The sequence below is a fragment of the Nerophis ophidion genome, linkage group LG15 (assembly GCF_033978795.1).
Source record: "Nerophis ophidion isolate RoL-2023_Sa linkage group LG15, RoL_Noph_v1.0, whole genome shotgun sequence".
NCBI classification, from domain to species: domain Eukaryota; kingdom Metazoa; phylum Chordata; class Actinopteri; order Syngnathiformes; family Syngnathidae; genus Nerophis; species Nerophis ophidion.
In genome coordinates this window covers 45205038-45230873 of record NC_084625.1, presented here as the reverse complement: position 1 = coordinate 45230873, position 25836 = coordinate 45205038, and the positions used below count along the sequence as shown (strand labels likewise).

The window sequence follows — 25836 nt, the reverse complement described above, 5'->3', positions numbered from 1 at the left end:
CTGTAACCCCTTTGTTTCAAATGTTTGTTCCACTTCGGGCGCGGGCATCTTGTCTGACTCACACCATATTCACAGCCTTCCTTGTCACGTATTCTTCCTTTTCCCGCTTTCCCTCCACTAATTCAAACTGATCCAGCAGCGCAATTGAAGATGGTTTCATTTACAATAATCAAGGCACAGAATACTCGGGAAACAAAATAAATGGTAGCTTATAAAAAGCCGAGGTCAGGTGAGGTCAAAGACGGTATGCTGGTGCCCGACTGCCAATCACGCGCCCTGCGCGCTCCAGCCCCTTATAGGCCTGCGTGGGAACTATTCACCACCTGCAAAGGGTGCACACTGACATACACACATCAATCACTCAAAAATAATAAAATAAACATTGATTCAAGTATGGCCCTACAGGTATACTGACATAAAAAGGCCCGATGGCCCACACCAAAAATATTAAAACCAATGGATAAGGACGCCTAGCAAGGTAACCAAGAGATGAGAAAAAATTGGATGATAGATAACTGTTTTTAGTGCATTTTACAGCTGATTCAAGACATGGGTCAAAACCGATCCGTTAACATAAGAGGTGGTAACAGAAATCTAACACAAGAGGAAGGTTAAAAAAAAATATGGCGAACCGGTACTTGTGAGCATCAAGGATGACATCAGAGCACGTTATTTTTGCTGAAGCACAGCAGCAATTGGGCGGCGCTTTCTGCGGTCTTTTGGCTTCATGCCGCCCAGCATACCTCTTGGTCATCGATGTTGCTTAAGATTATTTGGCAGTGACGAAGAGTGCAGCTCTGGAGGTTGTTCATTGGCTGTTTAACCAGAGGAACTGTGGCAGAAAATAGACTTTCCCCTCAACGTGTGTCCCTATTCTCTGTCTCGGAACAAGTGGTGATGTGATTATCTGATAGAAGGTAAAAAGTGACCACTTAAGAAGCTGCTCGAAGGCCTCCTGTCAGCTAAAATGACTCATTAAAGAAGTGGGTAGCAGGGAAAGTGCATTTTCCAAATTGAACAGTGGGATTTACAGTCGGTTTAACGCTGCTGACCCTTAACACGCTAATGTTTGTTTGGTGTCATCAGCCATCCCTCCCCATCTTTTATCGCCTCCATTGTCGTGCTATCTATTTAATTGGAGGAAGTTAATTGAATGAAAATGATCAACTAAGCTTGTATTAATATTGCTAATGGAACTTTCTTCTTGGCCATGTTTGGAGAACAATGTCACGCCGGAGTTTGGGAAAGGCCCATTAAGGCTTGCACTTAACCCGATGGGCTAATCAAGGAATGCTTATTCATTCTCGGAGTCAGGGGCGAGCGCATACGAACCCAGCGCCAAGCTCCTTTTACAGCATTTTGCACTTGCCGTTATTGCCGACTTCAGTTGCCTCCCAGCAATCGGCCAGGATTGATTGTCGTCCTATGAAAATGACGGGCATTAGAAGAGAACTCTTCGATTGGGACGTTACACCCCAAGTATTATATGGAAGTGGTCCTGCTGCGACTGTTATGAGGGACATAGGAACTCATTTAGCCGGTCTTGTGGAGGTGAGGTTAAACGGAGGCTGTCTATAAGCAGAGGGACAAACACAGAAGATTGTCTTCAGTAGAATGTTCACAGCCCGACAAGAATGAGTTGGATGTACCGTATTTTTCGGAGTTTAAGTCGCACCTGCCGAAAATGCTTTATAAAGAAGGTAAAAAACATATATGTCGCACTGGAGTATAAGTCGCATTTTTTGGGGAAATGTATTTGATAAAACCCAACAACAAGAATAAACATTTGAAAGGGAATTTAAAATGAATAAAGAATAGCGAACAACAGGCTGAATAAATGTATGTTATATGAGGCATAAATAACCAACTGAGAAGGTGCCTGGTATGTTAACGTAACATATTATTGTAAGAGTCATTCAAATAACTATAACATATAGAACATGCTATACGTTTACCAAACAATCTGTCACTCCTAATCGCTAAATCCGATAAAATCTTATACGTCTAGTCTCTTACGTGAATGAGCTAAATAATAATATTTGATACTTTACCGTAATGTGTTAATAATTTCACATATAAGTCGTTCCTGAGTATAAGTCGCACCCCTGGCCAAACTATGAAAAAAACTGCGACTTATAGTCCGAAAAACAATACAATAACAATACAGGGGCAACTCTATTTAAGAACTTAATCGGTTCTTGAACAGGGTTTGTAAATGGAAAAGTTTGTATAATGAACCAAATTTCTCCCTAAGAAACAATGTAAATATGAATGATAACCCTTGACAAAAAAATATATTTTAGTGAAGGTTTGTACACTTGGTACACAATGCTATTTTATATCAAACAAACAAATAAAAATGGGGTGACGGATCAACTCTTTATGAACAATCCAAAATAACAACAACAATGAGCTGCTGTCCTCTGCATGCACTGCTCTGCCAAAAGTCCCTTCGGTGTCCTCAGAAACGATCAGAAATCCTTAACTTTAACCTAAATTAACATCGGCAAAGGAGTAGCTGACGAGAAAGTAGCAGACAGACAGATGGAGAGAAGAGACGAAACAGGGGCGAAGGGACGTGTGTGTGTGTGTGTGTGTGTGTGTGTGTGCGTGTGTGTGTGTGTGTGCGTGTGCGTTCGTGTACTTTTTAAGAGGTGCCGCTGAACGAAAGGCAGCACTTCTCCTCCGCTGCGAAGTAAGTCTATTAGACATCTTTTTCCAGAAAAGTCTGGTCTCATCATTTTAAAATTGGCTTTAAAAATGCTGTAAATTTCAGCAACAATAGGTTGTTATGGTATCTAGAGCGGCGTGGCGCGGTTGGGAGAGTGGCTGTGCCAGCAACCTGAGGGTTCCTGGTTTGATCCCCACCTTCTACCATCCTAGTCACGGCCGTTGTGTCCTTGAGCAAAACACTTCACCCTTTGCTCCTGATGGGTCCTGGTTAGGGCCTTGCATGGCAGCTCCCGCCAACAGTGTGTGAATGTGGGTGAATGTGGAAATAGTGTGAAAGAGTTCCTTAAAAAGGTAGATAAGCGCTTCAAGTATAACCCATTCACCATTTACCATTTATCTAGACATGAGAGGGCGACTTGTCCAGGGTGTACCCCACCTTCCTTCCGAATGCAGCTGAGATAGGCTCCAGCACCCCCCGCCACCCAAAAAAGGACAAGCGGTAGAAAATGGATGGTTGGATGGATGGATGGATTACATTTTTAATGCTTTTTTTAAATGCATTAATTCGTATTCTTAACTGAAAGAGCCATGATTTTCTATATGAAAAACAGAGAAACTTAACAGCATTGCCCACACTCATAGTAATGTTTTTTAAGGTGTGCACCTGGGGATAGGTTGATTGGCAATACTAATTTGGCCGTAGTGTGTGAATGTGAGTGTGAATTAGGGCTTGGCGATATGGCCTTTTTTTAATATCTCAATATTTTTAGGCCATATCGTGACACACGATATATGTCTCGATTTTGTCTTGGCCTTGAATGAACACTTGATGCATACAATCACAACAGTATGATGATTCTGTGTGTCTACATTAAAACATTCTTTTTCATACTGCATTCATATATACTACTTTTAAACTTTTATGCAGAGATTGAAATCACAACTAAGTCAATTTACCAAAACTGTATTTATTAGTGGCTTAAACATTCATGTCATTTCAAAACAAAATGCAAGATTGTCATAGACATTTTAAAAGAAGCAATCAGTGCACTTTTGTGCATGATGTCACTAAGATGACGTATCAAAACGAAACAAAATTAAAGTGCACTTTTTGTACAGAACGCCACTACAATAGTTTAAAACAAATAAAGTGCACTTTTGTGCATGATTTTGTGGGCGTGTGACTCCGAATGGAGATGTTGACATGCAGAGAAAGCTCTCTTCATTCTCTATCAGGTGACTTTTCAAATGATGCTACATATTAGCAGTAATGCTAGTTTTTGTAGCAACGCTTTAGCGCCACACTTGTCTGTTCGACATATTCCCACTTGAAGCCAAACCACCGCCAGACGATGGACCCCCTGCTGTTTTTCTTGGGAATTACTTCCTTCATTTGTTACCCGATTCGCACCTTCTTTCTCTCGTATTACCACTCGCACGGTTCCGCTAGCATCACAGCTAACGTTGCCCATGCTGCTCCGCGAGGGCGTATACGTATGTGACGTATGTAAGAAGGTGCGCTTGCTGTCTGTGAGAAGGAGAGACAACGAAGAGTGAAAAAAGTCTGTAGTGTAATGCCAGCAGCTAAAAGGAACTGCTTGAGAACGTATACTCGAATATCACGATATAGACTATATCGTTCAGAGACAAACCAGCGATATATCGAGTATATCGATATATCGCCCAGCCCTAGTGTGACTGTTGTCTATCTGTGTTGGCCCTGTGATGAGTTGGCGACTTGTCCAGGGTGTATGCCGCCTTCTGCCCGATTGTAGGTGAGATAGACTCCAGCACCCCCCGCGACCCTGAAAAGGATGGATGGGTGTTTTTACCAACTAACAGGGAGTCAAGAGGTCTGGGACTATGTCCATAGATATGAAACATGCACATGGTTGTGGTTGGACACATGCCTCTGTAGCCCCTTGTCTGCTTCAAGTGTTACTTTCCGCTTTTTAAATGCAGTTAAGGTAAAAACATCACTCTCATTAACATTAACTGTCATATTTGCGACAAGGGGAACAAAAGCAGGCATCCCTCATAGCAGTGGTTTTCACATGGGGGTACGCGTACTCCTGGGGGTACTTGAAGGTATGCCAAGGGGTACGTGAGATTTAAAAAAAATATTCTAAAAATAGTAACAATTCAAAATCCTTTATAAATATATTTATTGAAAAATAGCAACAATTGAGACATTCTTTATGAATATATTTATTAAATAATACTTCAACAAAATATGAATGTAAGTTCATAAACTGTGAAAAGAAATGCAACAATGCAATATTCAGTGTTGACAGCTCGATTTTTTGTGGACATGTTCCATAAATATTGATGTTAAAGATTTCTTTTTTTGTGAAGAAATGTTTAGAACTAAGTTGATGAATCCAGATGGATCTCTATTACAATCCCCAAAGAGGGCACTTTAAGTTGATGATTACTTCTATGTGTAGAAATCTTCATTTATAATTGAATCACTTGTTTATTTTTCAACAAGTTTTTAGTTATTTGTATATCTTTTTTTCCAAATAGTCAAGAAAGACCACTACAAATGAGAAATATTTTGCACTTAATAACAGTGTTAAGGTAACGTGTGGAGTTCCCCAGGGTTCAGTCCTTGCATTTAATAGATCAGAAACTGACGACATAGTGCTGTATTTTACTTCTTTATCTCTTTTTTCACCGAAATGCTTTGCTCTGATTAGGGGGTACTTGAATTAAAAAAAAAATTCACAGGGGTTACATCACTGAAAAAAGGTTGAGAACCACTGCCTCATAGAATACCCTAGCCATGGTCCAGTGCGCTACCAGGCCGGGTTGAATGATCTCAATGTTGCACCAAATACACAGCCAGTATTGACTGAGATGCTACATAGTTTATTAGAAAGCACCTTTATTTGGACTACAATGCAAAGTATAAAAGTAACACTGTTAAATGGCAATAAATATCTTTCAGGCACTTTTTAAATTATTTTATGCTACGCCTTTGGTAAAGCAGTTATGTACGTGTGTTGTGAAACGGAGTTACTGTTATGATCCGCTGCCTGGATCATAGTCTGTTTACGTTTTCGATTCACTTGTGTTTACAGTACCTTTAGAGTCTGTGTGTTTCAGTTGCCATGACGGCAGATTACACTCACCTGCCTCTAGTTAGTGCTTGGGACGGTCACCTGTTACCTGGGCTGTAATCAGAGAGCTATTTAGTCTATGCCCTGATCTCACTCGGCCCGGTGGTTTTATTTGCTCCAATGCAAGCATGGAATTCTCTAAAAAAAAAAGGCTTAAAAAGTTGCAAGAATATATTTGAATTTAAAAAGAGTTACAAAATGAGACAACAGGAATCATATCAACCGATTTTTGATTTCAATTGGACGGGCATTCATCCATCCATTTTTCTACCGCTTGTCCCGTTCGGGATCGCGGGAGCCTATCTCAGCTGCATTCGGGTTGAAGGCAGGTTTACACCCTGGACGAGTCACCACCTCATCACAGGGCCAACACAGTTAGACAGACAACATTCATACCGTCATTGTGAAAATGCTTAAAGGAAAATTAAAAAGTATGTTGGAGTTTGGGTGTTGGTGCAGGGGACAGTGATAAAGTCACCTAAAATAATTTGTGTTAAAAAGGGGGCAGATAAATATAACAATAATATTCTTCCATCTGCTCCTTTCTGATCATGGAAATGTATGAGAAAGTGTCAACTGTACATGGCTTGTACAAACCCCGTTTCCATATGAGTTGGGAAATTGTCTTGGATGTAAATATAAACGGAATACAATGATTTGCAAGTCCTTTTCAACCCATATTCAATTGAAAACTTGAATATGTTGCAAAGACAACATATTTGATGTTCAAACTAATAAACTTTTTTTTGTGCAAATAATCATTAACTTTAGAATTTGATGCCAGCAACACGTGACAAAGAAGTTTGGAAAGGTGGCAATAAATACTAATAAAGTTCAGCAATGCTCATCAAACACTTATTTGGAACATCCCACAGGTGTGCAGGCTAATTGGGAACAGGTGGGTGCCATGATTGGGTATAAAAACAGCTTTCCAAAAAATGCTCAGTCTTTCACAAGAAAGGATGGGGCGAGGTACACCCCTTTGTCCACAACTGCGTGAGCAAATAGTCAAACTGTTTAAAAACAACGTTTCTCAAAGTGCAATTGCAAGAAATTTAGGGATTTCAACATCTACAGCGCATAATATCATCAAAAGGTTCAGAAAATCTTGAGAAATCACTTCATTTAAGCGGCATGGCCGGAAACCAACATTGAATGACCGTGATCTTTGATCCCTCAGGTGGCACTGTATCAAAAACCGACAACAATCTCTAACGGATATCACCACATGGGCTCAGGAACACTTCAGAAAACCACTGTCACTAAATATAGTTTGTCGCTACATCTGTAAGTGCAAGTTAAAGCTCTACTATGCAAAGCGAAAGCCATATATCAACAACATCCAGAAACGCTGCCGGCTTCTCTGGGCCCGAGATCATCTAAGATGGACTGATGAAAAGTGTTCTGTGGTCTGACAAGTCCACATTTCAAATTGTTTATGGAAATATTTGACATTGTGTCATCCGGACCAAAGGGAACGCGAACCATCCTGTCTGTTATCGGCGCAAAGTTCAAAAGCCAGCATCTGTGATGGTATGGGGGTGCATTAGTGCCCAAGGCATGGGTAACTTACACATCTGTGAAGGCACCATTAATGCTGAAAGGTACATACAGGTTTTGGAACAACAAATGCTGCCATCTTAGCGCCGTCTTTTTCATGGACGCTCCTGCTTATTTGAGCAAGACAATGCCAAGCCAAATTCAGCACGTGTTACAACAGCGTGGCTTCGTAAAAAAAGAGGGTGGGTACTTTCCTGGCCCGCCTGCAGCCCAGACCTGTCTCCCAATGAAAATGTGTGGCGCATTATGAAGCGTAAAATACGACAGCGGAGACCAAGGACTGTTGAACAACTGAAGCTCTACATAAAACAAGAATGGGAAAGAATTCCACTTTCAAAGTTTCAACAATTAGTTTTCTGAGTTCCCAAACGTTTATTGTGTGTTGTTAAAAGAAAAGGTGATGTAACACAGTGGTGAACATGCCCTTTCCCAACTACTTTGGCACGTGTTGCAGCCATGAAATTCTAAGTTTATTATTATTTGCAAAAAAAAAATTAAGTCTATGAGTTTGAACATCTAATATCGTGTCTTTGTAGTGCATTCAACTGAATATGGGTGGAAAAGGATTTGCAAATCATTGGATTCCATTTATATTTACATCCAACACAATTTCCCATCTCATATGGAAACGGGGTTTGTATATATGCATTTTCATGAAAGGAATAAATAGAAATGAATGATGAATTTGAAAGTTGAGATGCTGTATTAGGAAGCAAAACAAACACTATTTTGCACATGTTAAAAGATCCATCACTCATCAAGGCTAAGTCCCGAGATATTTTTTAATCCTAAATTGGGCTCTGCTCAAATGTGTGTGAAAAGAAGCTGCTAACAATGTGCGGATGAGCTCCCTGTGTTGGCCTAATTCAATTAGCCTGAGAGTACCTGATGAACTCAGCCACAACTGCTCCTCCTGTTTGCTCGGCCTTTTCTCATTTCTTTAATTGAACAGAACCCCCGCGCTGATGGACGAGCGGCGTATTGACCACCCGGCGGCCGTATTTCTCCTCAAAGATGGAAGGCTGATGGCAAAATGCAGATCAGACTGACTAATTGAGCAGAATAATTGAGCTGGAGTGGACGCTAAGTGAGGAGGGTGTAGAGGAGTTTTGCAATCGTGGCGTTTTTTTGTTTTTTTTCCCCCTCAAACGTCGAAATCTAGAGTTTAACAGAAAACAAACATCAGCCTAATGGATGGAAAGCTTGAAGATGGGCCAATTAAACAGGCTTGATGGAACTGAATGCTAATGCTAATGATGATGATGATGATGATGATGCAAGTTTTAATTTTTTGCATCCCTCTGCAGTGGACTCGGAGCCTACCCAGCTGTCAGCGGGGAGACATCTGGACATCCTGACAAAGCTCCTTTGCGGGGCAAGGTAATAAGCCCCCACCACCCGTCCTTTCCCCTGCACCATCTAATTAACAATCAACAAGAAAAGGTAACACGTATAGTAAGTACAAACCCTGTTTCCATATGAATTGGGAAATTAAGTTAGATGTATATATAAACGGAATACAATGATTTGCAAATCCTTTTTAACCCATATTCAATCGAATGCACTAAAAAGACAAGATATTTGATGTACAAACTCATAAACTTATTTTTTTTCTGCAAATATAAATAAACTTAGAATTTCATGGCTGCAACACGTGCCGAAGTAGTTAGGAAAGGGCATGTTCACCACTCTGTTACATCACCTTTTCTTTTAACAACACTCAATAAACACTTCAACTAACTGTTGAAGCTTTGAAAGTGGAATTCTTTCCCATTCTTTATTGATGTAGAGCTTCAGTCGTTCAACAGTCCGGGGTCTCCGCTGTCGTATTTTACGCTTCATAATGCGCCACACATTTTCGATGGGCGACAGGTCTGGACTCCAGGCGGGCCAGGAAAGTACCCGCACTCTTTTACTATGAAGCCACGCTATTGTGACACGTGCTGAATGTGGCTTGGTATTGTCTTGCTGATATAAACAGGGGCGTCCATGAAAAAAACGGCGCTTGGATGGCAGAATATGTTGTTCCAAAACCTGTATGTACCTTTCAGCATTAAAGGCCTAATGAAATGAGATTTTCTTATTAAAACAGGGATAGCAGGTCCATTCTATGTGTCATACTTGATCATTTCGCGATATTGCCATATTTTTGCTGAAAGGATTTAGTAGAGAACATTGATGATAAAGTTCGCAACTTTGGGTCGCTAATAAAAAAGCCTTGCCTGTACCGGAAGTAGCAGACGATGTGCGCGTGACCTCACGGGTTGTAGTGTTCCTCACATTGTTTATAATCATAGCCTCCAGCAACAAGTGCAATTCGGACGAGTTCCCTATTCATTTGAGCGAGGATAAAAGATTCGTGGATGAGGAAAGTTAGAGTGAGGCGCTTGGAAAAAAAAAAATGGCGACAGACCCAGGCGACAGCAGTGTGAGCGATTCAGATGTTATTAGACACATTTACTAGGATAATTCTGAAAAATCCCTTATCTGCTTATCATGTTAATAGTGTTTTAGTGAGATTATAAAGTCATACCTGAAAGTCGGAGGGCTGCGGTGAACGCCAGTGTCTCTGAGGGGAGCCAAGATCACAGCTACCTTTTTGACAGCTACAGGAGGAGGTTGCATAATCCACTCAAGTCTCCGGTAAGAGCTGACTTAATATCACAATTTTTCCATCCAAAAACTTGCTGGTTGACGTAGAGAAACATGTTCGCTTGACCGCTCTGTGTTAAAGCTTCACAACAAACAAAGAAACACCGGCTGTGTTTCAGTTCTAAAGGCAGCTGCAATACACCGCTTTCCACCAACAGCATTCTTCTTTATAGTCTCCATTATTAATTGAACAAATTGCAAAATATTCAGCAACACAGATGTCCAAATTACTGTGGAATTATGCGATGAAAAGAGACAACTTTTAGCCGTGTGTGGTGCTGGGCTAACATGTCCGCTTCAACCCGAGACGTCACAAACACGCGTCATCATACGCGACGTTTTCAACAAGAAACTCCGCGGGAAATTTAAAATTGTAATTTAGTAAACTAAACCGGCCGTATTGGCATGTGTTGCAATGTTAATATTTCATCATTGATATATAAACTATCAGACTGCGTGGTCGGTAGTAGTGGCTTTCAGTAGGCCTTTAATGGTGCCTTCACAGATGTGTAAGTTACCCATGCCTTGGGCACTAATGCACCCCCATACCATCACAGATGCTGACTTTTGAACTTTGCGTCGATAACAGTCTGGATGGTTGGCTCCCCCTTTGGTCCGGATGACACAATATCGAATATTTCCAAAAACAATTTGAAATGTGGACTCGTCAGATCACAGAACACTTTTCCACTTTGCATCAGTCCATCTTAGATGATCTCGGGCCCAGAGAAGCCGGCGGCGTTTCTGGATGTTGTTGATAAATGGCTTTCGCTTTGCATAGTAGAGCTTTAACTTGCACTTACAGATGCAGCGACAAACTGTATTTAGTGACAGTGGTTTTCTGAAGTCTTCCTGAGCCCATGTGGTGATATTTTCTTCAACAATGTTAATTTTTAATGTACAGTGGTACCTCGAGTTTTGTTAGAAGTCCGTTCCAAAAGGTCAGACCAAGGACAAGTCATCCAAAAACGGAAGCAATGTTTCCCATAAGCAATATTGTGAATGCGATTAATCCATTTCAGACACTTACATATGTTCAGTGTCCCGGTATAACTTTTTCACTTTCACATGATACCGATATTGGAGCTTTGAGTTTTTGTCTGATCGTCCTGGTCGTGGAACTGTGGACCAGCTCTATACTCTCGGCATAAGATAAAGAGTGTTCAAAACCAGGTTACCGCTTTACTTGTAGTTTTGTTAATTGGGGCAAAATATTAGAAACTGGTTGGATTATTGTATTTATACGTTTTTGTACCGCCCTGCGATGAGGTGGCGACTTGTCCAGGGTGTACCCCGCCTTCCGCCCGATTGTAGCTGAGATAAGCACCAGCGCCCCCCGTGACCCCTAAGGGAATAAGCGGTAGAAAATGGATGGAAAAAAAAATGGAAGTTTTTGTACCAAATGTTTTTAATTGTGATTTTCATCAACCTGTTCCATCCATCCATACATTTTCTACCGCTTGTCCCTTGTTTAAGCCAAATGTGGCACGCAGTACTTTTCTGTTATTTTCTGTTGGGCACAGAATTTGTGAAACACCATCGTCACCAACCAACACAACTACATCTACAAAGAAGCCTATGACAAACTCTCTCCATAAAAACAATATATAACTCCTTTGACTCGTGCTGGCGCTACAGTAATACCTCACACTCTGTTAAAAGTCGTGTTCAGGTTTATAAAATCTTTATATCCAGGATCAAGGTAGAAATCAAGGTTAGTTACTCGCCTCGAGCTGAGAAGCGGATCTCAGTGCGGCGCATAATGGCGGTCGCGAATATTCTAATGGATCACATAAAAGCAGAATCAATTATTTTAAGTCACCTCCTTTGTGTTTTGAATTGAAAGGGCCACTTGAGCTGTGGCAGTCTGATTAAAAAGAGTAGTATAGGGACATGATGTATATCATTTGTGTGTCTATAAGTTATAGCCGCTGATTTATTGTCGCATGAATTATTGTCAAAGATGACCTTTTAGCAGGTGGATTAGAATATTCTGCTGAATTGGAAAAAAAAAAATTGAAACAAAAACATTTATTAAGATGCAGCGAATCTGTTTATATGTTGGTTTGTTGCATGTAAGAAGTGCGAGTATTCTCTGCTGCCTAAAAAAATAAGACAAAATGAAGAAACATTTTTTTTTTTTTAGCCCTTTTTACTTCTCTGGCAATGACTTTGGTTTAGGAACTCCATCTTAATGTTCCCCTTCCTATGTATTTGTACTCCGCAAACACCAAGGAACATAAAAAGACAAAACATCAGATTTGTATTGGAGTACGGTATGGTACTACATAGGGTTGTGCAGCTCTGCCATAAAAGGGAACCGCACTTCTGGGGGAAATTTTGCCTGTCGTTCACAATCATTCTGAGAGATAAGAACACACATTTCTTTTTTTGGGGGGCGTGCTAGGAAGATGCGGCTAACCAGCGTTGCCGTCAAAGTCCTCTAAAACAACTTGTTTTTTTAATTTAATTTAATTTATTTATTTATTTCATTTTATTTTTATTGACATCCAGCATCAGACATTCCTATCCATTACATCGTGTTCTCATACATCATAGATCTGTTGTCTGCCCTACATGTCAAAATATTTTTTGTTTATATCCCAACCATATCACCATCCTATCACCAAACCCTCCCCCCCCCCCAAAAAAGAAACAGCAAAAAAAACAAAAATACAAAGCAGTATCTACAAATACATCAATTAAATAAACAAAAAAGAAATAGTAATACATTAATACTAATAATAAACAGAAATAAACTAAAACAATATAAACATATATATATAATATACTAGGGTTGTGAATCTTTGGGTGTCCCACGATTCGATTCAATATCGATTCTTGGGGTCACGATTCAATAATTTATCGATTTTTTCGATTCGATTCTCGATTCAAAAACGATATTTTTCCGTTTCAAAACAATTCTGTATTCATTCAATACATAGGATTTCAGCAGGATCTACGCCAGTCTGCTGACATGCTAGCAGAGTAGTAGATTTTTTTTTTTAAACTTTTATAATTGTAAAGGACAATATTTTATCAACTGATTGCAATAATGTAAATTAGTTTTAACTATTAAACGAACCAAAAGCATGACTTTTTTTATCTTTGTGAAAACATTGGACACGGTGTGTTGTGAAGCTTATGAGATGCGATGCAATTGTAGCCACTGTGACACTATTGTTCTTTTTTTTATTTTTATAAATGTCTAATGATAATGTCAATGAGGGATTTTTAATCACTGCTATGCTGAAATTATAACTGATATTGATACTGTTGTTGATAATATTCATTTTTGTTTCACTACTTTTGGTTTGTTCTGTGTCGTGTTTGTGTCTTTATTGCAGCTCTGAGTGTTGCTGGGTCAGGTTTGGTTTTGGAATTGGATTGCATTGTTATGGTATTGCTGTGTATTGTTTTGTTGGATTGATTAAAAAAACAACAACACATTTTTTATTTTTTTTAAACGATTTTTTAAAAATGAGAATCGATTCTGAATCGCACAACGTATTCTATTCATATTCAAATCGATTTTTTCCAACACCCCTAATATATATATATATATATATATATATATATATATATATATATATAAAGTTTGACACCCCTGCACTAGAGGTACCTGTACCACATTTTGAGAATCTCTGCAGTAGATGATACTCAATAAATGTCTTCTGTTGTGTGTACTTTCCTCTTTGTGGAGAATTGACTATGCCTTGAATTTGAATTTTCCTGAGGGAACTCTCCTGAAGGAATCAATAAAGATCTATCTATCTATCTATCTATCTATCTATCTATATATCTATCTATCTATCTATCTATCTATCTCCAACTTTTTTTCTATATGCTGTTTGAAAATAAATTAAAAGATTGTTGTGACAACATTTTTTTTTTTTTTTTTTCAGAACCAGACTTGAAGAAAATAATTAGGGTCCACCTGCTGAACACTCATGGTGTAGAGGGCATAGATGGAGGCGGTATCTTTTGGGAGGTCCTCTATAAGCTCCAAAAGTCACGCTGCAACCCCAACCAGGGCGTCTTCAGGACCCCCAACCCCATCGCCAAGATGCTGGTGGGAGAATCCTTCACGCGACACTACTACTTCCTGGGCAGGATCCTGAGAAAGGTGAGTGCCTGCTCTGCTAATTAGCACCAACAGATCGCAGGTGTTTGCCGGTTTTCAAATAAACACAAAAAGCCTGTGGCCAACGTGAAATATGTGAAGATTTATGAGCTGTTTGCTATTCACACAGCCAGGCTTGATTTAAGAGCCGAGTTGAAGTTTAATCATTGTCAAGACGGCCCTCACTGTTTTTTTCTAGAAACTGCAATGTTTGGAGAACTTGATCTCATTTTTTTGGGGTAAAAAAAATGTGTTCTGGTTCGGCTAAAGGATAAATCAGCTTGATGTTTAGCCCTTTTTTCCTCTCGGGCTATTTATTACAAATGGTCCTTTAACACATGAGCAAGTAACGTTTCATCCCTGTACGCTTGTGTGTGTGAGTGTGTGTGTGTCTGTGTTTGTGAGTGAGTGTGTGTGACGATCAACTCAACCAGAGCAAAATGACCACATGACAAGCGGTGGCTTCTCAATTAGAGCTTCCATTAGCCGACGATTCCTACCTCTTGTTTGTGTAGCCATCGCATTTGTCCGCTCCTAAATCAGGCAGCACACAGACAGCACATAAATAAGCCTTCAAAGCATGTGCTAATAGCATTTTGATCTCTTTTACACTCAGCAGTGGATTCTCTGGAGTCCTTCCATGCTCCGCTCTCCATTTCAAGTCATAAATAATGGGGGCGAAATTAATTAGTTGGACATTCAATCAACCCGACCTTAAAGGCCTACTGAAATGAGATTTTCTTATTCAAACGGGGATAGCAGGTCCATTTTGTGTGTCGTACTTGATCATATCGCGATATCGCCATATTTTTTCTGAAAGGATTTGGTAGAGAACATCCACGATAAAGTTCGCAACTGTTTTTGGTAAGACAAAAGCCCTGCCTCTACCGGAAGTCGCAGACGATGACGTCACACGTGTGATGGCTCCTCACATATTCACATTGTTTTCAATGGGAGCCTCCAACAAAAAGTGCTATTCGGACCGAGAAAACGACAATTCCCCCATTAATTTGAGCGAGGATGAAAGTTTCGTGTTTTAGGATATTGATAGCGACGGACTAGAAAAAAAAAAAGGGTTAAAAAAAATTAAACGCGATTGCATTGGGACGGATTCCGATGTTTTTAAACACGTTTACTAGGATAATTCTGGGAAATCCCTTATCTTTCTATTGTGTTGCTAGTTTTTTTGTGAGTTTAATATTACCTGATAGTCGGAAGGGTGTGTCCACGGGTGTGTTGACGCCAGTGTCTCAGGGGAGTCGACGGCAGCTTCATGGACGGCACAAGCTCAGCTTTCCTCCGGTAAGAAGCGATTTTTAACCACAATCTTTTCACTGAAACCTTCTGGTTGACATTTGGTCTGGATTCATGTTCGCTTGACCGCGCTCTGATCCATAGTAAAGTTTCACCTCCAGGAATTTTAAACAAGGAATCACCGTGTGTTTGTGTGGCTAAAGGCTAAAGCTTCCCAACTCCATCTTTCTACTGTGACTTCTCCAATATTAATCTAACAAATTGCAAAAGATTCAGCAACACAGATGTCCAAAATACTGTGTAATTATGCCGTTAGAGCAAACGACATTTAGCTGTGTGTGTGCGCAGCGCTCATACTTCCTAAAAACGCGTGACGTCTTGCGTACACGTCATCATTGCACAACGTTTTCAAGACGAAACTCCCGGGAAATTTAAAATTGTAATTTAGTAAACTAACAAAGCCGTATTGGCATGTGTTGCAATGTTAATATTTCATCGATATATAAACTACCAGACTGCGTGGTGGGTAGTAGTGGGTTTCAGTAGGCCTTTAAGTTATTTTTTTCTCCCTCAATACCAATGTAGGTTAGCGCGGCCCATTGATACTTCTTAGTTAGTGTGGTTATTGGTGGAATAAAAAGCACAGCCTTCATATAGACTAGGATTGCATCACAACCGTGGCGGCGTACATTGTACGTGCACTCGCCTGCTCTAAAGACACAGGAGATTAATACTGTTCATTAATGTCTGCCATTGTTGTGGGGGTGATGCATTACAGGCGGGAGTGGCTTGTCTAAGGGGTACTCACCCAAATGGGATTGAAGATCAGAATATAGGCTGCTCGTCATCCCTCTTCTTCACTTGTCACACTCGTGACAGGCGCAAAGATTGAAACCCTCAAATGGTCAAACATGAATGAAATTGGCGTCTTTTGCTTATTGCTGACTTTAGTCTTCATGGGAAATAAATGAACTTCTAATGATGTCTAATGAAGAAAGGCATGAGTGGTCCCTAACTATCAGTGACATGCGGTGAGGTTTATAGCTGGTGAGGCACTGACGTAATCAGAATCAGATTTACAAATATACAGTATGCACTCTGCGCAGATTATTTGCCATTTGATTGGCAGCAGTTTACGAGTTATGTTTCATTTCTGCATTCTTTACACATACAAACTGTCGCCCACAAAATGTGCATTTAATAAAAACAAAACAAAAATAATGTTACCGCTGTCTTACATTATAAATGAAGTCCATGGGCCGGTTCTTCTGGATAAAAATATCCGTCACTTTCTGGTAAAAGTTCTCCTTCACTTCCTTCAGTTTTAAAAGTCTTATTAGAGTTCAACATAGTTGCCGCGATTAGCAGAGCTCCTACTCTCATCATTTCCACGAAATGCGAGCTGCTGTTTGGCGAGGAAGCAGGTGGCATTGATGACATCTTTTAAAATCTCTCAGTTCCTATTTACCTTAGCATTGTAGACACTGATGTTGAGTCGCCGCTGTTCATCCAAAGCCAAGTCTATCCTCGTCATCCCAAACATTTTTAGCGCAATCTAGCTTTGAATTTGAGCGTCCGACCGCTCATGTTTGGTGAGGCTTCTTTGCAAATTCTTTAGGTCACAAAATCCCATTTGTGTCCACACAGTTCCACAGGTTGAAAAAAAAAGGCAAGTAAAGCAGAAAAGGCGGTTTCTTGCAGAACATCCACAAAGCCAGTCTTTTCACGTATAACACTCCGTTTTGAAAGAGCGGGTTACTTTCCGTCCTGCTGATTGAAACAAATCTTTCAGCGCCGGCGTTGGTCTTTCTTTAGTAATTATCTCCTGCTTCGCTTGAAAGTCCGCTTTAGAAAACTGTTTAAGTGCGGAAATATAGTCATCCATGTTGAAAGTCGGGGTGCATGAGACGGAAAAAAATAAGTCGCTGCGGCCCTTACCCGCTGAGGCCACCGTATGTCTGGGATCATGAGCGCCCGCCCCTAACGTGAGGCACAAGAACTGTTTGCCTCACCTCAGACTTTTTTCTCTGCCGTTTTGATGGCTCAACCAACACACAAAACATGTTATTCGCTGCGGCACTTGACTCGCTTACGCCACCGTATGTCTCTGATCATGAGCGCCCCTATCGTGAGACATGATAACTGTTTGCCTCACCTCAGACATTTTTCTCTGCCGTTTTGAACGCTCAGCAACACACGGCAGACAGAGAAGTTTACGTGGGGGTTGCAAAAATTCAGCGATTTTGAAGAAAAAATTATCCAAATTGGTGACGCTAAATAACAATTACAATCATTATATATTTTATTTCTTTGAATGATCACAGGTGAGGCACTGCCTCTCCTGCCTCCCCTGACCGCACGTCACTGCTAACTATGAAGGTGAGACCAAATCTGTCCTCACCCTGCAGGCCTCTTCTGATAGATGGTGATGCCTTTTAAAGGCATTATAATTTTACTGATCCCAAATGTTGTAAATTAAAAGATTTATTTGGCAGCAAACAGAATGCACCTGTAAAGTTGTTGGCAATTATTCCACCTGATGGTGCCACGATCTGCTTTAATTGCGCTGCCACTGCACTCACTTATATTAAAATGCCTGGCCCATAACAATTAATTCTTAATGTCCTTAGCCATTTTGGCACAATTTCTGGCAATAAACACTCGTAAATAAAGTAAGCGCCATTGAAAGAACAAGGCGGGAGTGCTGCCTCTTCCCGACATGAGTGTTATTGATAGGTTTCAGGGGGCCATGCGTCACATATGCTCTCAAACGAGCACTGGCCACCACTGAAATACTAAATGGATTATTTTGCATAAAAAACAGACAAAGCTTTAAGTTCCGCTATTAACCTGTGTTTAGGAAATAGCTGTGATTTATGTGCGTTTGTGTGTTTAAGATGCATGCATTATGGAAATGCTCCAGATTTATAATCCATTTAGCTGATGTGGTCAGGGTTTTAACACTATCATTTATAAGGACCTGCATATTTTAATGTCTCCAATGAGCTCTTTTTCCTAACTATTCCAGTACATTAGCTTTTGGCTTTTATGTGCCACCTGCCCGCCTGTGCTGCTTAATAGCTTTTAAGGTCAAGGTGAGAATTGTCATTTATAAAGTTAGACACAAGTGAATCAGAAGCTGATGTGCTTCAGTTGGATTGTGTTTTGCTCGCAATCACTCTCTTGTTAGCATCTTATCAATGAATCTGATTTCATTGTAAATCCTTTCCATAGGCTCTTCTTGGCCTTGCTGGACCCCTGAATGTACCGGAACCTTCTCTTTTTTTAAGAGCTACGAGGGTAATGTGGAGGAGTTGGGCTTGAATTTCATCGTAGTCAATCCGGGAGAGGCTTGGGTAACTGGGATCACAGCAGTGATATACATTAATTTTTGAGGGTGTCTCAATTTTTGTTCCAATAATGATATTGACCCTTGTTGCGTTTGTTGCGTTAGGACCAGATGTTCTTCCAAGGGAATTTAAGTTACTAGTCAATCCCAGGTTCTTTTGATGACACATAAACTGAGTTTAAATGATCACCCAGAACAGAATAGGTAATTTGCAATTTATTCCAAAGCTTTGGAGAGACCAACCTAAAAACAACACATTCAATTTGTGTCTCCAAGTTGATCTGAAAACATTACGGAAGCGCTGTGTTCTTCAATATGTCCCTAACCCCCAAAACTCTGCCTTGCAAAGCCAAAACCATTTATCAACAACACCCAGAAACGGGGACGACTTTGTTGGGCCAAGCTCCTCTAAGAAGGATGCAAAGTGGAAAAGTGTTCTGTGGTCTGACGAAGTCACATTTCAAAACATTTTCAGAAACTGTGGACGTGGTGTCCTCCGGACCAAAGAGGAAAAGAACCGTCCGGACTGTTATGGGCGTAAAGTTCAAAAGCCAGCATCTCTGATAGTATGAGGGTGTATTAGTACCCAAGGCATGGGTAACTTACACATCTGTGAAGGCACCGTTAATGCTGAACTGTCCACACAGGTCTTGGAGCAACATATGTTGCCATTCAGGCAACGTATTTTGAAATATATTAACGCTGTCTTTACAGGCCCACTTAGGATCTTTCACTTTTGGTTGATTTTGGCGGTGCCCGTGGACCAAAGAGCTAGTGGTAGACGACATATCCCATCAAGACCACGCGTAGGGTTAGTCGGTCAGTATTACTGATCTTTCCACAGTAGGATCCTACATGTTATACTCAAATTTTATATTTGCAATCTGCAGTCATTACCACGCACGATTTAAATAGGGCCTTTGCATGTTTTTTGCCGCTTTTCTTTCATTTTGTCTTTCATTAGCGTTTGCAGAACATTTAGTTGAAGGAGCTCCCTGACATGGTGTTTTTCTGCAGCTTCGATGTATTCTCTCTGTTTGAACCCTCTTTGTGGCGTTAATAATTCATTTTGCTGGTTGTGTGCCACTTCTTATGCCCCCCGTTGAGATAAAGCACGTCGCTATGGAGGCTGTGGTGGGAACACAACCACACTGTTGACCGTTCCCCGCTGCCTTTTCCTCCTGAGATGATCTCAGCACGCCTCACAGAAGCTACCGGCAACTCTCAGGCACGTCTGGTCCCCAAGCGCAAGGCCAGGCTCCCCGACTGTTTACTCAGGGCCTTAACGCGTCTTATTAGCTCCTCTCAAACAGCACCTGAAATGGCCCGGTCACAATGCGGCCTCGGCAAACAGCGTAGGGAAAACAATTTGTGGAAGATTAGGCACACACCCGGGAGCAGCCTGCCCTCCATTTGCCCCCGCCAGATAGCCAGCAGAGCCTGATAACCACAGTAATTCTCCTACATTAGCACATAATCACACATAAGAATGAGTCAATAGGAGGAACGACTTTCATTCCACATACATTTGACTCAACAGTCTTGTGAAGCTTATCAGCATCACTTTTGTTCGACGTCACAGAGGCTCTCATCTATTGAGCTCTGTTGTAACGTCCAATTGTACCGTTGAACCCATATGGCTTTTAAGTGAAATGCTACCAGATTAAATTGTTGTGTTTTGTGTATCTTTCAACACTGCTAAACCATACCTGCCAACCCTCCCGAATTTTACGGGAGACTCACGAATTTCAGTGTGTCACGTCTATGGGATCACGTTTTGTTTTGGTCATGTTCGGTTTTGTCATGTTCCTATGTTTGCACTTCCTGGTTTGTTTTGTTACCATGCCAACTCATTAGTTTTCACCGTGTCCTCATGTCACGCCCCTGTCCTCATCTCTCACACCTGTTGGCACTAATCACCTGTATTATTTAAACATGTATTTGCCAGGTGGTCAGCCTAGCGACTTTACTCCTACTCCCTTCATGCCTTTCCATGTTTGCTAATCACTCTGCCCATAGTTTCCCTCCTGCTCATGCCACGTACGTTTTTTGGTTTTGTTATGTCACAGTTGAGTTTTTTTGTCTATAGTCATGCCATAGTGCTTGTTTTGTTTTCTAGTCAAGTTTGTTCTCCGCCCTTGTGCGCGCCTTTTGTTTGCTTCCCTTGTTTGTAGTTTGTCAGTAAAGAAATAAATATGTACTTACATTCACATCTTGCTCATGCCACCTTTCCTTTGCATCGGAAAAACAAACCATCCCATAGTCCAAATCTTGACAAAAGTCGCCACCTGACCACCTGGCAACTACAGGTTTAAATAATGGCCATTATAAGTGCAAACAGGTGTGAGACATGAGGACAGGGGCGTGACATGAGGACAAGGTGAAAATTAATGAGTTGCTATGGTAATAAAACAAACAAGGAAGTGCAGGAACAGGAACTGAATGTCCAAAAAACAAAACCAAACATGACCGAAACAAAACATGATCCCATAGATGTGACACAATGCCTCTCTCGAAAAAAACCCAAAAAAACTAGGACAGCCTAATAGCCAAAACTAGCACGCATAAATCTGATAAAAAGGCTTTTTTGAAAGAAAGGGTTTTTAAGCCTTTTTTAAAAGCATCCACAGTCTGTGGTGCCCTCAGGTGGTCAGGGAGAGCGTTCCACAGACTGGGAGCGGCGCAGCAGGTAGCCCGGTCTTCCATTGTTCGTTGCTTTGTCCCTGGAGGTTGGAGGAGGTTAGCCTGTTGGCTCTCGTGAAGTCTGCCATGATATGCAGTTGTTGTTGAAGGAAATACCAAACTCTGGGCTGCGTTCTGTGAAATCAATGCGACTCCATAATGCTTAAAGGGGAACATTATCACCAAACCTATGCAAGCGTCAATATATCCCTTGATGTTGCAGAAAAAAGACCATGTATTTTTTTAGTCGATTTCCGAATTCTAAATGGGTGAATTTTGGCAAATTAAACGCCTTTCTGTTTATCGGTCTTTTAGCGATGACGTCAGAACGTGACGTCACCGAGGTAATACACCCGCCATTTTCATTTTCAACACATTGCAAACACCGGGTCTCAGCTCTGTTATTTTCCGTTTTTTCGACAATTTTTTGGAACCTTGGAGACATCATGCCTCGTTGGTGTGTTTTCGGAGGGTGTAACAACACTAACAGGGAGGGATTCAAGTTGCACCACTGGCAAGAAATCTGCCGCCAGACCCCCATTGAATGTGCCAGAGTGTCTGCACATTTGTCCGGCGATGCTAAGGCAGACATGGCACAGAGATGTATGGATAACCTGCAGATGCATTTGCAACGATTAAGTCAACGAAATCACAAAGGTGAGTTTTGTTGTGATGTTGACTTATGTGCTAATCAGACGTATTTGCTCGCGGCATGACTGCCAGCTAATCGATGCTAACATGCTATTTACGCTAGCTGTATGTACATTTGAAACTAGATACCCACATTTAATGCAAAACAAACACTTACCAATCGACGGATTTAAGTTGCTCCAGTGTCACAAGATGCTAAAGTCCTGATCGTTTGGTCCGCACATTTTACCGGCGATGCTAATAAGGCAGCCATGCTATGGGCCACTTCATTGGGTACACCCATGCTATGGCCGAATAGCGTCAATAGATATTCGCTCAATAGCTTCAATTTCTTCTCCAATTTCGTTTTCGCTATCTGCCACCATACTCCGACCATCTGTTTCAATACATGCGTAATCTGTTGAATCGCTTAACCCGCTGAAATCCGAGTCTGAATCCGGGCTAATGTCGCTATATCTTGCTGTGATAACTGCCATGTTGTTTGTATTGGCAGCACTGTATGACGTCACAGGGAAATGGACAGTTGCATCATAAATAGCGAAAATCAAGAACTTTAAAGCTTTTTTTAGGGATATTCCGGGAGATGTAGAATTTTGAAAAAAACTTCGGAAAATAAAACAAGCCACTGGGGACTGATTTTTTTTTATTGTTTTTAACCCTTTTGAAATTGTGATAATGTTCCCCTTTAAAATGACCAACATGCATAAATATTAAATAGTGACATGAGCGTGCCTGGGGATTCACGGTGGCAGAGGGGTTAGTGCGTCTGCCTCACAATACGAAGTTCCTGCAGTCCTGGGTTCAAATCCAGGCTCGGGATCTTTCTGTGTGGAGTTTGCATGTTCTCCCCGTGAATGCGTGGGTTCCCTCCGGGTACTCCGGCTTCCTCCCACTTCCAAAGACATGCACCTGGGGATAGGTTGATTGGCAACACTAAATTGGCCCTAGTGTGTGAATGTGAGTGTGAATGTTGTCTGTCTATCTGTGTTGGCCCTGCGATGAGGTGGCGACTTGTCCAGGGTGTACCCTGCCTTCCGCCCGATTGTAGCTGAGATAGGCGCCAGCGCCCCCCGCGACCCCGAAAAGGGAATAAGCGGTAGAAAATGGATGGATGGATGGATGGATGGATGAGCGTGCCTGTTATTACATAACATACAGGTTCTCGTGTTCGTGCAAAGAGGAGAAGCGCTGGCTGTTCCTACCCCCCCGCAGACATTATGATGTCATGATAAAGCCGTCTTTATGAACCGTGATGAGCACATTTTATCAAGCGCTAACTGCTCTAAAGCTAATGAAAAGAGAGCTTGGGGCCAATATATATTGGAGCAGATGTTCAATGGCGGCGCTATATTTAGAAAAGCACTTAACCGTGGGCACTCACGGGCAGCCGCACCTTTAATCTGCTGGATAACATTTTAATTACCTCCCTGTGATTGAATTCCGTCCACCTTGCATCGTGACACCTTCAAACCAAAATGCAGGATGCGGCCAAGCTACTCGTTTGCGTAAGTCCTTGTTTGACACTTGAAAAATGTCTCGTGTTACCGCAGGTGGTGGAGCTGAAGACGGGGGGCAAAGACCTCGACTACAGCCTCGACAAGCAGATCCGGCCGCGCTGCCTGGCATTCAGGCAGGGTCGAGCCAACTTGGACAACCTTTAGTAGTTCAATCAATCAATCAATCAATGATTATTTATATAGCCCTAAATCACTAGTGTCTCAAAGGGCTGCACAAACCACAACGACATCCTCGGTAGAGCTCACATGAGGGCGAGGAAAACTCACACCCAGTGGGACGTCGGTGACAATGATGACTATGAGAAACCTTGGAGAGGACCGAAAGCAAAGTTGACCACGTTCTCAAGCTGGGCTTTAAGGTATGACCTCCAAAGTGTCTTCTCTTTGTGTCGCTGTCCTCTTAAGTCGGGGGTCGGCAACTTTACTCCCTGGAGATTTTTCAAAATTATATAAAAAAGGGGGGCAGCACGGTGGTACAGGAGTTAGTGCATGTGCCTCACAATACAAAGGTCCTGAGTAGTCCTGAGTTCAATCCCGGGCTCGGGATCTTTCTGAATGAAGTTTGCATGTTCTACCCGTAACTGCGTGGGTTCTCTCCAGTTACTCCGGCTTCTTCCCACCTCCAAAGACATGCACCTGGGGATAGGTTGATTGGCAACACTAAATGGTCCCTAGTGTGTGAATGTGGTCTATCTGTGTTGGCCCTGTGATTAGGTGGCGACTTGTCCAGGGTGTACCCCGCCTACCGCCCGAATGCAGCTAAGATAGGCTCCAGCGACCCCCACGTGACCCCAAAAGGGACAAGCGATAGAAAATGGATGGATGGATGGAAAAATATGGTGGGGGAAGTATATTTCTGTTTTCATATGGTTTGTTTAGGAAGACAAACATGACACAAACCTTTCTATGTGTTAGAAATCCCACTGTTTATTTTAACATGCTTCACTGACGAGAGTATTTGGCAAGCGCCGTTTTGTCCTACTAATTTCGGCGGCCCTTGAACTCACTGTAGTTTGTTTACACCAGGGGTGTCCAAAGTGCGGCCCGCAGGTCATTTTTTTAGGCCCCATGGCCCATTTTGAAAATACAATTGAAAAAAATTAAAAACATAAAAAGTGGTATAAAAGAGAAAACAGGTGAAATGTAACAAGAAAATGTCGCAATGCTTTACTAACACGAAGCTGCCATGCAGGCTGTTTCTTTCTTTAAAGAAATCATAATGAATCAAAATCAGTCATTTTGAATTATTGACCTATTCAAGGCTTCAATTACGTCACAATAAATATTCCACTTTGAGATATTTTTGGGGGAAAATGTTGCCTATTTTGTGTTTTGCTTTACAAAAAACTGAGTTGTTTTTTTAAAGAAGGGCCTAAAACAAACAAACAAAAAACATAAACAATAAAACTTAAAATTGACGAATATATCTGAAGTTGATCTCGAGATTATTGTGCTAAAAGTAAACCGTTAAAAAAATATATACATAATGTATTTTTTAACACTTTAATGAGTAGGACACTTTTGAATCCCCAATTAGTTTAGTGTGATTTGTTAAGTGTCATTGCTCAAAAAATAATAATGAATCAAAATCCAAAATTAAGGCTCCAATTATTATATAATCTCAAATATTCCACCTAAAAAATGTTATTGGGTGAAAATATTGCATAGTTTGTGTTTTTAAATTTTTTTTTCCTAATGTTGATCTAGGGATTTAAAACTTGAATAATAATGAAAATAATATTACTGAATAATTACACATTTTTAACTTTTTTTTTTACCAAAACCCTTTGGGGTCCCCGGGATCATAACTGAGTGGAAGCCAAAATGTATATTTTCTATACATATATTGTATTGGTTTTTAAAATAAAAAATATGAAAATGGCACCCGGTTGCTTTGATTTTTCAGTGTGCAGCCCTCAGTGGAAAAAGTTTGGACATTCCTGGTTGACACGTACAACTTTCTCAGACGCTACCACAGAAAGACGTGATTTATGACACTCCTTCTTAGTCTCATTTTGTTCACCAAACTTTTTATGCTGTGCGTGAATGCACAAAGGTGAGCTTTGTTGCTTTTATTGACTTGTTGGAGTGGGAATCAGGCATATTTGGTCAGTGCATGACGACAAGCTAATCAAGTTAACATGCTATTTAGGTTTGCTGTATGTACATATTGCATCATTATGCCTCGTTTGTTGGTATATTTGAGCTCATTTACTTTCCTTTACTTATGTCCTCTGTGTATTTAATTTATAT

At 41.0% G+C, this 25836-nt stretch overlaps 1 long non-coding RNA gene across 1 annotated transcript in view; it reads left to right on the top strand.

Moving 5' to 3' along the window:
• Window positions 1-25467, top strand: part of LOC133569870 (uncharacterized) — a 36514-nt gene extending 11047 nt beyond the window's left edge. Inside the window, exons 4-6 of the long non-coding RNA XR_009809955.1 lie at window positions 8663-8735; window positions 13913-14133; window positions 23617-25467. This is a non-coding gene — a long non-coding RNA (uncharacterized LOC133569870). The remainder of the gene's footprint in view (window positions 1-8662; window positions 8736-13912; window positions 14134-23616) is intronic.
• Window positions 25468-25836: the final 369 nt, after the last annotated feature.